The following is a 14,113-nucleotide window of genomic DNA, read 5'->3' on the forward strand; positions in this document are numbered from 1 at the left end:
TGTTTTTGTTGCGACCACATGTATGCTACTTCTCACAAAACCCCTCTCATTGTCTGAAATGAAATCCCTGCAGATGACTTTGAAAAAAGGATAGATTTTGTTCAAAACAATGAATAAATTACTATTCATTCTTAAAAGAGACTAGATGATGTAGAGACTGAACAAACAGTTTTGAGATTTTAATTCTGATCTGAAGAATGAAGCCTAAAGCGACTGGGAAAAAAAAAAAACTACTTATACACTCAAGCCCCCGCCTCCACAAGTAGCCCACTATAACTGAATCCAATCCACTGAAATCGTGGCCATGTTTTGGTGGAAACACTACTGAGGGGTAGAGGAGGGGGCACAACAGCGCTCTAGGATTGGCCGCGCGCTGCTTGTCAGGACCGGAGGAGGCTGGGAAGAAGGGACTTGTGTGTAGGCCGACTTGGAAGTAAAACACGCACAATCACTGCATCAGATACAAATGTCCTGTCGAGCGAGACGCTACGCATTCCACCGGAATACTATGTGTCGCTGGACCGCGATGACATGAGAAACAATAGCGGATGTTCTAGAAAATGCCGTCCTGAGCGATTCATTTTGAAGTCGCGCGAATGCCGCATTTCTTCTTCGCTCCGTACCTGGCAGCTGGCGACAATAACAAAAACAGCACATTGTGTTTCAAAAGAGTGGACTGTTGCTGTACTAACACTCAAGGGAACAAAATACTTCGCTGTACCCGGCTGACAATATTTGCAGTGGGCTATTTTCTTTGGTTAGAAGCAAGAGGCCCAAACGCGTCTTCAGGTTGCAGTGTTTAATGCTCTTAGCACATGCTAACGTTTCACTTGAAATTGGTGTCAGGATAAGTGGACCCACTATATGCAATAGCAACGGGCACTCATTTGAAACTTGAGTTGAGTAATGGTAACATCTTAATTTAGCCCATGCGTAAGCGACTAACTAACGTTAAGCCCACGTCATGGTTTTGTCGAATACAGTTTAGAATTGGGCTACTCTTAGGGGTTAAGTAGCAGAGAAGAAAGAGGCACTTGGCCAAGGCTATTTAGTGTGGGGGAAAACCCTAATCCTGTGCTTCGTAGAAGCCTTCACCATGGCTACCTAACTTCATCACTAGGTCGAATCCTTATGACACTTGACTGCTTATTTCCCAGAACTCTTCAGTGTGGTCCCCAATGCGGCCCAGTGATGTGATATCTGATTCGAATATCGGCTGACTATTTCATTAACCACAACTAACGGCATAAAGTGAAAAGCAGGCATACTAACGTGTGTGACAACTGTAGGCCACAGCTGTTGCTGAGAAGACTCAGTCTATGTGACTGGAGAAAATAAAACTGGACTGAATAGGCTAATAATAGGCCTATTTTTACTAGGCTTCCTTCCTGTCCGAGACCTCGACATGTACAGTTAATCCTCCAGTATGCTTGTGTGCAGTGTTAGGACTTACAAGTTGTAAGTGGACTATAACCGCCTAGAAGAAAGCTCATAGGCACACTCCAATCACCCAGTCTGTGATGAAGATGAGACAGGCACCACCTGATGCTGAAGGGCGCAGATAAAATGCATGGAACGGACTCAAATACAACAGCTTGATAAGCACTCTCCAGATGGGTCTGTTTCTGGCACACTCACCATCATAGCTCTGATTGAATCTGAGGACACCCCCCCTCCTCCTCCCACTCCAGCGTTGTTGTGGACTCAACGTCACTTCCTGTCAGGTAGAGTTTCCATGTATGCTCTGTCCATCCATGTGGGTCTGGTCTTATACATTAACCTTTCACTGTCTGTAACGTGAATTATGTAGATTAGAAGAATTTACATCAATAGTGTTTAATCTCTGTGTAATGATCACATGGTTTCAGAATACATCAATCTTATTTTTTTAGAGGAATTGCATTGCTTACATTTATTATTTAATCCATAAAGTCTTTGCAGTCTAAACTGAAATACTCAAATGTACATGTTGTTCTCAGATCTTTAAAAAGAGTGATATACCACATCCCATTGACTCTCCAAAAACATTCGATGTGTGTTCTAGACAGCAGCACCAGACATGATTGCCCACCCTGTCTTGGATGTGCTGTGCCTGTGTTGCCACAAACAAGGGCACTTGTATCAGGAGCAGCTGTAGATGGCTCAATTGATTTCTCTGTGAAAGCTGCTTGGCGTGAAATAAGTACATTTCAGTCAGCAATGATTGCAGTGTGATCACTGTAAATGTTACTGCTATGGCTGCTGACGGGTGGGATGATAAGCCCTCCCCTTTTTTTTTTCTCTCCCTCTCTTGTCTCTTGTCCAACCGCCTGATTTAAAATGAGGCTCCTTGACCCCTTGACCTATCCTGTCTCCAGTGCAGGCACTGATGATTACAGTGTTTTAGGCAAGGATCACATTCATGTTTTCTTAGTGTTTGTAAAAAGCATCCCTTTGTGTATGGGTAAATTCTCCTGTAATATGCCTTAATTTGTAGTCCAAACTACGCTGCTTGTTAGTGTATTGTTAGTCTATGAGTTACTGACAGATTTTCACACAAAATGTTCAGATTTTTCAGTGTTCATCAGTCTTTGTGACATGTAGGCCAAGCTCAAATGGTATTTCCCATATTTGTGTCCCAGCTCAAATGGTATTTCCCATATTTGTGTCCCTTCTCTGTTGCTCTGAATGACAGTCAGTGGAGAAAGCCTGGTATTGCACTTGACTCAGTCAGACAGTGCCTCTCTTCTTATTCTAATAAGGGATGATGTCGTACAATATGTCTATTGTTCTTCCTTGCCCAGCTCCACAAAGCTGACCTTTGTTTTGAAGTAAACCCAGACCTTTCACGGTTTATTAGTATCAACAATCCCACTTGGGACCATTTATTGACAAAACAATGAATCGACAGAAAACCTACTCTACACTTTTGTTCCTTATTGAATCAGTCAATTAAAACTTTATCTTTGCTAAATTCATTTGATAAGACTTTAGTGTTAGAATTGCCATTATTATGGAGGAGATTGCATTGCAATGAGAGACCTCACAAAGAGTATGGATCTTGTCTATTTAAGATGGCTGAAAATAAATGTCCCAAGGGAACAGATTTTTTATATAGGCCAGTAGTGAGTCAGATTCTCATGCACCCAGACCAAAGCCTGTCACAAAGGCACAGGGAAAGGCATGTCAGGTTTAGACGCAGAAATTTGCAAGCCAAATGTAGAATAAACAGATTCACTTGTTTAGAATTTTGGACACGACATTGATGGTGGAAGGACAGCCAGGGCTTCTGCATTGCGGTCGAGTGGAACCAACTGAAGCAGAGATGGCCTTTGGGCAGACAGCAGGTTGGGGGATAGCTGATTACCGACAACCCCCCCTCCTCCCCTCTGCCATCCCGCAACCTCAGATTCAGAATCAGCTTAAGAGGGGGTTTACTTAGTAAGCCCACTGGTACTTCTGCTGGCTCTTTTCCTCCCCCAAATTGCTGCAGCGGAGATGCTAGGGCAATCACTGGAACGCCAGTTCACCTAAACCTGACACCTGCAACTCCCCAGCCAACTTCTACCATGCATAACCCCCCCCCCCCCACGCTCACATGAACAGAGAAAAAAGGGGGGTCAGAAAGAAATCAAAATCGCAATGTGAGCGGGACGAGTACTAATTCCCTTCTCCAAACACCTCGCCAACCCCCAGCCCCCCTCTAGAGGATAACAGCACGTCAGAACAAGTGTGCCTCTTAATGCTTTAGTGTTCATTAGCTGCAACGGCATGCTGCCTCCCTATGTAATAAATGGCCACTTACACAAGCAGTAGGGCTGTTTTGTCACTTTAATTTCTCATTAGTTTTTAATGCAGGAGGGCTGCACCTAGACAGGAGTTTGTGGTGGTGGTGGCGGAGGCGGAGGAGCATGGAGGAGGGGGAAGGGGTGTGATGGTTGTGGATGTGCGTGCTGGGGAGTATCGAGCAAGGGGTTCGGATTTGGCTGCACTTCCCTGACCTTCCCGCAGCAGGCGAAGCTGCACGAAGGTGTTGGGCTTCCAACGGCGGTAACCGAGGAGTCAATTAGCCTGCTGCCTCGCCGCTGCTCCGTGTTGCTTTGAGAAGAGAGAGAGGAAAAAAAAGAAGGGTGTGAAGTGTTTTCCACACCCAGAGCGCATCGACCTACTCGGCGCTGGAAAAGGTATTGACCTGCTGAGATGTGCCAAGGTACAGTAAGCCAGCCACCTCGAGCCCCTATTTTGAAAAGGACACCATCTGACCCCTGGGGTGCAAGGAGAGAATGAGAGGATATGAAGAGTGACGTCTCTCTCTCTCTCCCTCTCTCTCTCTCGTTCTCTCTTTCATTTAGTTTTCTCTTGTTTTTTTCTTCTGTATTCTCTCGTTCTTACTGCTCTGTTCCCTCTCCTTGGTTTGGTTCTCATTCTTTTATCCTCTCTTTGCCTGATGTTGGACTTAGAATGTCTGTTGTGTTTCTCTTAAGCTCTTTGTTCTCTCTCTCTCTTTCCCCTTATGTTTGTACTCCAGCCCCCCCCCCCCCCCCCCCCGTCATGTTTTGACAGACCTCCTGATCATGGCGTAATATAGCCACTGAATTCAATCTGAGATGTCCACATTTCTGTGTCACGCCAACTGCCACAGAGAATGGTTGCTTTTCTTCTGCTTGGTCACTGAGCCGCTTGTCTCCAACCCTGATGCATGGTGTGAAAAGTGATTGACATATCTAAGGGGCGAAACCATGTCTTTCCTACACACAAAATGATCCCGACTTTTGTAATTGTGTAATTGCTCCTGCTGCTGACTATTCAAGTCAACGCCTCTCCACCTGATGCAACTCAATTTGACTTCTTATAATGGCAGGCACTGATCGGAGGACTAAATTGTGCTATATTAGTGGGATACATCCCTGATATTGTTGTGTGATTGTAGTGAGTGAATTTCTGATTAGCCTTCTTTGTGGTCACACCTGAACACCTTTTCAAAACTTGACTCGTTCTTAGACGTTCGTAGACATGTTCTTTAGTTGATTGGCAAGCCGGTAATGCAACAGTGGCTACCAGAATCAACAATAGGGGAGCTATGTGTGGGTTGGTGTGCCTGTTGGCCTGGACAGACAGGCCGTGATTGACTGCTCTCTCACAGCATCTGAATCACTGACAGACACATAGATATCGCAGATACAGACCAATCACTCACTGATACCGGTGCCACTGGGGAAGCCGGAGTCGAACAAGAAGAAGCGTCCTGCTGGTGTCTCTGAGAGAAATGGGCGGGTAGAATATGTATGAGCCTGTCATCACCACTTCCCATGATTCATCTGTCAGGACCGATAGGAAATCACGCCATCACCGTCTGAGTGCACACTCGTCCAGAGGAAACATGCCTGTGTTGATTGTTCCGCTAAGCCTGTAGTGGCAGCGCAATATTTGCTTTTATTTGTTTGTTTTTGTTGCCGGCTATTCTCTCCCTACATGAGGTGATGTCCTTTTTTTGAAGTTTTTATGTTTTTTTCATTTTGTGGGAACATGGATGTTGTTTCACAGATGGCGAGGGGATTTCAGACACATTTGTGAATATCTAGTTGAGGTAAATTAAGTTCATCATGCCTTAAAAAAAAAATAAACAAGAAAAATCTCATCATTCCATGTGCATTTACGTGTTTTAGATTTCTGTTTTCCCTTGAGCTCCAGATGTTCCTTGGCTCGACTTCAACTTGGCACAGTGAGAAAAGCTTCATCGCAAGCAGCAGTAGCCTAATACATCACATCCTGCAAGTTGAAGGGTTTTGAGGTATAAGTTTCCAACAGGCTTTTTAATGGTTTCCGCTCATCGGGTTTAGTGTGATGAATTGAGCCGATTCCAAGCTCACCGAGAGGTCAAGGTCTGGATAACTTTGTCTCTGGATTATGTCGAGCCAAAATCATATTTTTTTGAGATCCTGCTAATAGTAATTTAGTAATTTAGGCTGATAGTGAGAAGCAGACCGACCACTGACAGCATTAAACCAAAGTCGTGGGATTTAGCTGCCTCGCGGCAGGGAAAGGCAACACAGGAAAGGAAGGGCTGGATTTCACCCGATCTCCTGCTGGGTTGGCTAATGTGATGTGTAACGATAGCATGCACAAACAAAAAAAAAAGCCCTGGAATGGTCCCTCATTGGGAAAAAAGTCTCTGCATTTCACTCAGATTTTTCATTACTGGGGATTAAACAGGGACTGAATCGCAAGGCTTTTCTTTTTTTCATTGTGGTTGTTGCGAAGGTATTGGAAAAACAATTCAAAGCCAGCGGATTAGGAGAAGTTGGCATGCTCGATATTCACAATTGTCAAGGAAAAAGCTGGGGGTGGGTGTCATGGAAATGCATGAAAGTTTTGAAATGTGTCAGACAGTGATTTGTTATTTGCCTCAACTTTCTTGTTCATGAGCAAGAAAAGGAAGGGTTGGATGTGAGAAATAGAGTTGGGATGCTATTGAAATGTCTGATTCCTCCACTATGAATTATGCTATTGTATTAGGCTTTTTTTGCCGGTTTGTTTTTTATGTTAATGTTCATGGCATTATGAAGTGTATGCATTGATTTTGCATATTGATCGAGGGCGGTATCTCACTTAAAGCTATCACCAGCAGGATGCCCAGCAGATACACCCAGGAGAATCACTTTAAAGCAGCTCTCCTCTCTTTGCCTTTCCTTCTCCTCTCTCTCTCTCTCTCTCTCTCTCTCCCACTCTCCCTCTGTCTCTCCCTTCCTCTGCTCTCCTCTTTTCTTTGACTTTGTTACTCTCTCCTCCTTCTCTCTTGCATGCTGGAACGACCTTCATCATGAAAAATGGATGCTCATCTCCAGGGATAAATCCCCTTCTGCAGAACTCATAAATAAACATCCTCATATTCCTTCTGAGAGTGGCAAATTTAGAAATGGCTGTGCTAATGACATGCTAGAACATTTGGTAGTGTGTAGTGTGTGCCAGGCCAAAAGCTCCAGGCTTGCCTCCACTGATGCTGAAGGGAAAAGAGAGAGAGAGGGAAAGAGAAAGAGAGAAAGAATAAGAGAAAGAGGGAGGGAGGAATTTGCACGAGATGCTAGGGTGAGAGAGAACGAGAGAGAGATATAGAAAGAGAGAGAAGAGTGAGGAGGAGAGGAGTGAGAAAGAGGATGAGATCAACTAAGAGAAAGAGGAGAAGAAAAGCGAGAGCAAGCGAACGAGTGAATGGGTGAGCGAGAGAATGAGAAAGGAGGAGATAGGAGTCCAACAATGATGAATGTTTCTTTGGGCTGTTTTTATTACTCCTGTTCCATTGACACCAAAGGGAGGCCTTGATTAATTACCCTTTTTGGATCGGCATGGGCCCTTGTCCCTTTTGACTACAAACAGTCTGCCTCATCCCTGAGCCTTTTGTAAACATTGCGAGGGGGGTTGAGGATTTGGGGGTGGGGGATTACATTATCTTTTCAGATGTTTTCATACAGTGAGAAATCCAACGGAGTTTGGAGACTGGAGGGGGTGTTTAATCAGGGCAACATCTGAAAGGTCCCCATCATCTCCTGGAGGCTAGTTCTCAATTTGTTTACACTGTTGCAGGTGAATAAAGCTGAATAAATGGGCTGGAGGTGTCAAACCACTCCGTGGGTATGCCGCGGAAAAGCGGGTGCCCGGGTAGGACCTCAGGCGTCAAAAACTTTGTGTTTTGAGCTAGCTCTGTCAGTCGGGACTGTCGCCATGGCGCCAAAACGTCATCCCATCTCTCTGAAAATTAACGAGACGGCCTAGTTTTGAGGGCTTTGGAAGTGTGCTGATGGGTGGGCGGTGGTGGGAGGGTGATAGGCAGAGGTAGGAGGGATTGGTTGGCAGGCTTTATTAATTGCTTTGAATTGCCATAGAGGTCGAAATTCATCTTTTCCCCGAAAATGGCATGCATATTTCATGATGACCTCTGGCAGTCGGTGGGTGTTCTCCAGCAAACTATTAACTGCAGCTTAGCTAGGACCCTCGGCTCAGAGCGAAACGCCAACTCTGCCCTTCTAATGTGAAGCTCCCACTCACAAACCCTCTTACCTCCTACCTACCTCTCAAAATAAATACTTCTCCGCATGTTAACAACAGTCTGAGGTAAGATAACGTGAGATGGAATTAAGTCCACACCCTCTAATCAATATGTTTTCTTTGCATTTATATTTGGTTAAGTGTTGCTCCTTCTCCTTTTAAAAAAATCATGGTGTTCTTCCCTGTGTAATTGGGGTCTTTTCTAATCTTTGGCTCACGGAACGAGTTTGGCTGCAGGTGGATATTGAGAGATGACTCTTCACCTCTCGTTCTTACTTTCCTCCCCCACTCTGTCTTGTCCTCACCAATGCTCTTTGGAAGCCTCTCCTCCCTCCCTTTCTCTGTTGAAGTGCATAGACTGGTTGTCGAGTGCATTTGCAAACACGGCTTTAAGTGGCAGCCGCTTTCCACTGCCGCTTGGTAGCATACGCGCCAAACACGTCGAAAGCAAAAAAAAAAACCCTCTATGCTTTAAATCAGTGCTGACAAGTAACAAACAAGAAGAGCCAACGCTTGTTTGTGCCCTCTCTCTCCCATGAAGGGCAAAGGGTCTCCTATTCCGTTTCATATCTTTTCCGCCTCACAGGGGAGCAATGACCTGTGGCAATTGCTCAAAGTGAAGCAGGCAGCCGGGATCAAACCAGAAGTGACGGGCGCAGTATGCCTTCTCAGGGTCTGTCTGCTCTGGATGGCAGTGCAGGGGGCAATACACAGACCTGGTTTCCATTTGATCTAATGGAAGACCCTGTTTTGACCAGCAAAACCCCCAGAAACCCCCCCCCCCCCCTCCACACACACACACACTCAACACCTCACACTTTTCACACACTTCACACACTTGTGCAATGTAAACGCTTCTGCTGGAGAAGGGGAGTGACGAGGGCCCAGCTGCCACTGCGCATTGCCATGGGCTAACATTTTTTAAATTTAGCACGCTTCCCTATGGGTGCGGCACGTGGGCAGATCTGAGGCACTCTCGCTGTCCCGTCGGTCGTAAAAAAGCAAGCTGATGGGTTACGTGCGAGGGAGCCGCCCTTAATGGACGTTTAAACTTAGTTTGTGCCGGGGAATTGAAGGCGCATGCTCGGGCGACGTTCGAGTTCACGTCAGTTCAGACTGTCGAGGTTGGCACTTAATTTAGATGGACAGCATACCAAACATAGTCTTCCCACAGCGGGCCCTTATGTCATTACCGAAACCTCTGCGGGACGGGAGGGAATTGAATTCATGAGTTGTCAGAACGTTCCGTTATGGGCTGAGCTTCAGGTGATGTTAGGAATAACAGGGAAGGGATTATGTGGAAGTGAACATGACACACGTGCAACGCATGCATGATTGGGCAAACACTGGAGCACACAGGCATGCACAGAGAGTGATATGGACACACACACACAGATGCACACACACAGATGCACAGAAATATGCAGGTACACATATGCACACAATGGTTAACACAAAGATGTGCTTAGACAGACCCTGACGCATAAATGCATACAAGTTCAGTCTTCAGGCTTCAGTGTCGGTAACCTTTCAGAAACATCAGAGGTTTACTCCAAATATTTATTGGTTGTTAAAGTCACTCTAATCTCACCTTAATGCCTCTTTCAGTTGCAGGCATTCCTCTCTGTGTGGGACATCCCCACGTCTGTGTGTGTGTTTGCGTGGGTGTGTGCATGCCTGTCGGATACCCATTAAAATTCAATCTTTGTGTAAGCTATAAAAACAACTCCTGACCCCGCTCCGTCAACATAAAGGCACTGCATGGCATATTTCATGCTGACTGTAAACATTCATTGTCAGGATGAGTTGCACTAATCCTGGAAATTCTCAGTCTTTTTGGCCTCCATGCAGAAATCCCAAAGATGCAGACCTACTTGGATAAGCTGCAGCTCTTTTCTGTCTTTGTCAGGTTTCTGTCTTCATTGCATTATGCAATAGCACTACATTTTAACATTTTCTGCCAGCGATTGATAGTAGAGAAGCTTCCTACATTAGAGGTTGCTTTCCTATTACACTCTTCATCAAGTTAGACTCTAAAAAGTTTATCTCGAGTTGTGTACTCCTTATCCCAGTACTTTCCCTAAACGCCTGGAACCTCAGCTATCTAATCCCATCATCTGTTCTACTGGCCTCAGATGCATATAAAGCAAACAGACCAAATCATCTCATTCCTATTTCAACGATCTTCAGCAGATGGAGGCAGAGGCTAGGCCTAGAGTCCGCACACACAGCACTTGCGTGGGGCAAAGGATGAGTAATGTACCTGAGTGCTGTACGACTCCAAACCAAAAACTGATCTCTTCCATCAAAGTCAACGCTTCAACTCGGTGCGTCAGTTATGTGGGGAATACCACTCAGCAACTCATTGTTCCTCAGCAGTCGGCTGTATATACCTGTGGATGTTTGCCGGAATTTATTGAGCATGCTTTGGTGAATGCTTTTTCTTCCGGATGTTTCCATCTGCCAGCGTGGGCGTGTCTCATACCTCCAGGTGCCCAGTCAGCTAGTCTGCCGCCGCGGCACGCTTCGGTTTTGGCACGACCGACGGCGACAGGAGGGCCGTTAAGCATCCTACCTGAGCCAGCCTGCCTGCTTGCCCACCTCGCTCGGAGCCCGTACTGCAGACAAAGCAGGTTTGTGGGGGAAGAGGACGTCTCCAACATCCATCTCTTTCTCATCCCTTCCCCTCCTCCGTAATGAATTTGCCCCTTGCTTCGGCACTTTTTCCCGCACCAGATTTATGGCCGTGTGGCAGAGAGATAGCTAAGCACCCGTTTCAATTTAGCAGACTTTTCCTCATTTTGTAATGAGCTAAGCTTGACCCAATCCATTCCGCAAAATGACCATTTAAAGGTGTGAACGTAATTCTGAACACTTAATCATGGATTGTCTGTTGCATAAACATGAATCTCCACACAGCTTCTTTAGGGAAGATGCATTACCCCTTGTCTGTGTTTATTCTGTTGGGATTTGCAAATGTTTCTTTAGCAATTTACATGAGAAATCTGTGGTGGATTTGTGTAATTGTGGAGATCTCAAGCACGGAAATATTACTGGGAAAGATGGGTTGACGAAAGCAATCTTAAAAGCATGTCAAAATTGTAATTACCTGTCAATGAGCCATCCATTTTTCTTTAATCAGCATAAACTGATGTTGACAGACTAATTGCACTTCACTTGTCTGGTTTAATTTTGTGTACCAGGTATTCATGTCAATGAAGGACATGATTGAGCTCTGGAAGTTGAGGGAAATGACACTTGAAGTGTTTCAAGGGCACAGTATGGGTGACAAAAAGCTGCCATCACAGACATGGCAAATATATTATCACTATGCTATCACCCCACACCACAGTGATGTCTCAGTCCCTCAGAAAATGAACCCCCAAGATCCCAGTGCCTCTCATGGCATCTCTTACCAGTTGTTTTAAAGCCACTTGTTTTTTTCCCCTCTGAGTGTTGTGTTTGTCTGTGATTTGGGACGTTTTTGTGTGTGTGTGTGTGTGTGTGTGTGTGGGGGGGTGTGGGGGTCCGACCCCGGCCTGTCACGACAGCGGTGGTGTTGACATGCAGCAGAGCAGACAGGGCTTTTGTAAATGGATTGGGACAGTAGTGGTGCCTGTGTCATCCGGAGAAATGGTATCTGTCCCCACTGGCAAGACCAGCCCCAGAAATCCACACGCACCCTCAAATGCTCTCACAGTTCACACTGCTCCTGCAGTGCCTGGGTTTGCTGTGTGTGTGTGTGGTTGGGTGCGTGGGTTGGCGGGGGGGGGGGGGGGTTCCTTCCTGTTGTTACTGTGTGTGTGCGTGCGTGCGTGCGCACAAATTTGTAGCCATGTGAGTATGTTGAGACATGGACCAGCACTCCTGTCAGAAATAAGGGTCTTGTTTGCAAGTTGACAGTAGCTGTGGCCATTGATCCAGACTGTGAAAAGCCTGCAGAAGGTACAGTACACAACTTTTTCTTTTATTCTGCACCCCCAACCCCCCACCCCCGCCCCATACACACACACACACACACACACACACACACACACACACACACAAACTATACAAATACAAACTACATAAAATAAATATATAAATACAAACCACACATTTACTTTACTATACGCATCTACATGTTCAGCATTGACATAACAAAAATTACACAAGCATATCTTTATTTTCTAGGTTCTTTTTTCTAACTCATAATTCTTAATAATGGTCTTTCAATAAATTACAAAATAGTGCAGAATTCCAAACATTTCATCTTGTACATTGACTTTACTACATACAAAAGTTACTGCAGATAAATCATTAAATGTTACAGAGAAACAGGATTCACAACCAGAGCACTTTCTCCTTCCACATTTCAAACCTCAGGGTCATGTGTGTGACTTACACTGCATTGTCTGTGTTTTTTTTCTCCTAACAAGCCCACTGTAATTCATAACATATTGCACTGTCATGTTGGATGGTATTTCTGTGCAGACTGCAGCCTGAGTCCAGCAAGAATTTGGGGGTGGCTGTTTCTGTGAGACAGGTCATTATACGTGTTCGTACAAGATGGCAAATAGATAGTGGGTTAGACATTGTCAGATAAAACCTCCATAACTCACTCAACCCAAATGCAACAGCCCCAAAACCCTGTAAGCTTATGCAGCTAGCTGTGTCAGCCATTCCTACACCGTGCTGCGGCCCCTCATTCACTTTCTGTGTGTCTATGTGAGTTTGCACAGATATCAATTTGCTTAAACTTCCCCACACGCTCTCCCCATGGGCTCTTGAGACCAATAGAGTGGGGATGTAGTGATGATTGCTCATCGCTTTAGTGTCAACATGGCGAGATATACTGTACAGCTACCCTGAGTATGGAGTGCCAATGCTCAGCTCTGCTTTAATGGCCAGGAGCACTTAAAAATGCCCATTGGTTTGAGAGTTTATTTTAATGGCCCAACCTTTAGTGAGCACTAACACTGTCTGTCTGTCTGTCTGTCTGTCTGTCGGTCTCTCTCTCTCTCTCTCTCTCTCTCTCTCTCTCTCTCTCTCTCTCTTTCTCTCTCTCTTTCTCTCTATCTCACTCACAAAACTCACACACTGAACAAACACAAACTCACTCAAAACATTTATACACAAAACACTTTCCTTGAACTAAGGCAGACAGCATTTGTCAATATTATTTGACTGGCAAGTGAACAAACAGACTGAGCATTTCTATCTGTTTAAACAGAGCTTGAGTGGGTTTATTACCTATATCGGCACGTATTTTGTACTAGCCCTTTAAATATATTTATGACCCTTTTTGATGTTTTTACTGTGTGTATGGGTACGGGAGATCCTCTGGGCTGGCGTGGCCTCCTGTGTGGAAGTGGTCAGTCAGAGCTGCAGCAGACCCTAGCTGAGAGAGCCCAACAGGACGTGGGCGGTGTGCATGGGGGGTGTGCGTGTGGTAGGGGTTCTCCTTCCACCCTCTCCCCATCTCTGGTCGACCTCATTTAACCTCAGTCGAGCAGCTTGCTTGGTACCCTGATGGTAAACAAGGATTAAAATTAAAAAATGCTCCTTGATTAAAATGCCACTCGCTTCCCCAGAGAAGAAATTAATACTCTTGTGTTGTCTTTTCACACCCTTCTGTGTCCCCTGTTGCACTTTGATTGTTATTTGTAGTGGGATTGCGTATTTTTTGCAGGCTTACTTTCTGGTGCCAGCCAGAAAGAGGATTTTCTACCTTCGATTTGGCCGGCTCTCCGTGGTTGAGGATTAAAAATCGACTCGGGTCAAATGGCTAATTGCAGAAACGCTGTTGTAACAGATAGTGAATTTATTAATATCTCCCGTAATGAGGCTTTTGAGCTGTCTTAGTTTCTTTGGCTGCAGAAGTACCCCCCCCCCAAAAAAAAAAAAAAGACACTCATGCAAAAAGTGGTGGGTCATCTGAAATCATTTCATGCCTACTTAAAATGCTTTCTTCTGCGGTTCATTTGTCAGTCTAATGCACCACTGTGTTACTGGATGCACTTAAGTGATATTCTTCATTCACGGGTCCAAATCCATCTGAAGGTCGAGTGTGAACCATTAGTACTGAGGAGAGGAATGCTTTCTCTGTATC

The 14,113-nt window shown here is 45.2% G+C and overlaps 1 protein-coding gene across 1 annotated transcript in view; it reads left to right on the forward strand.

Moving 5' to 3' along the window:
• The first annotated feature begins 411 nt into the window (after positions 1–411).
• The window catches only part of LOC143136086 (xylosyl- and glucuronyltransferase LARGE1-like), a 62,609-nt gene continuing 48,907 nt past the window's right edge, over positions 412–14,113 (forward strand). Inside the window, exon 1 of the mRNA XM_076296572.1 lies at positions 412–1,724. The gene's annotated coding sequence lies outside the window, so the exon portion shown is untranslated. The remainder of the gene's footprint in view (positions 1,725–14,113) is intronic.

The sequence above is a fragment of the Alosa pseudoharengus genome, unplaced genomic scaffold (assembly GCF_046254945.1).
Source record: "Alosa pseudoharengus isolate Yale_2024_CS ecotype anadromous, Long Island Sound unplaced genomic scaffold, YU_APseudo_1.1 YU_APseudo_1.1_scf_20, whole genome shotgun sequence".
Classification (NCBI taxonomy): Eukaryota; Metazoa; Chordata; class Actinopteri; order Clupeiformes; family Clupeidae; genus Alosa; species Alosa pseudoharengus.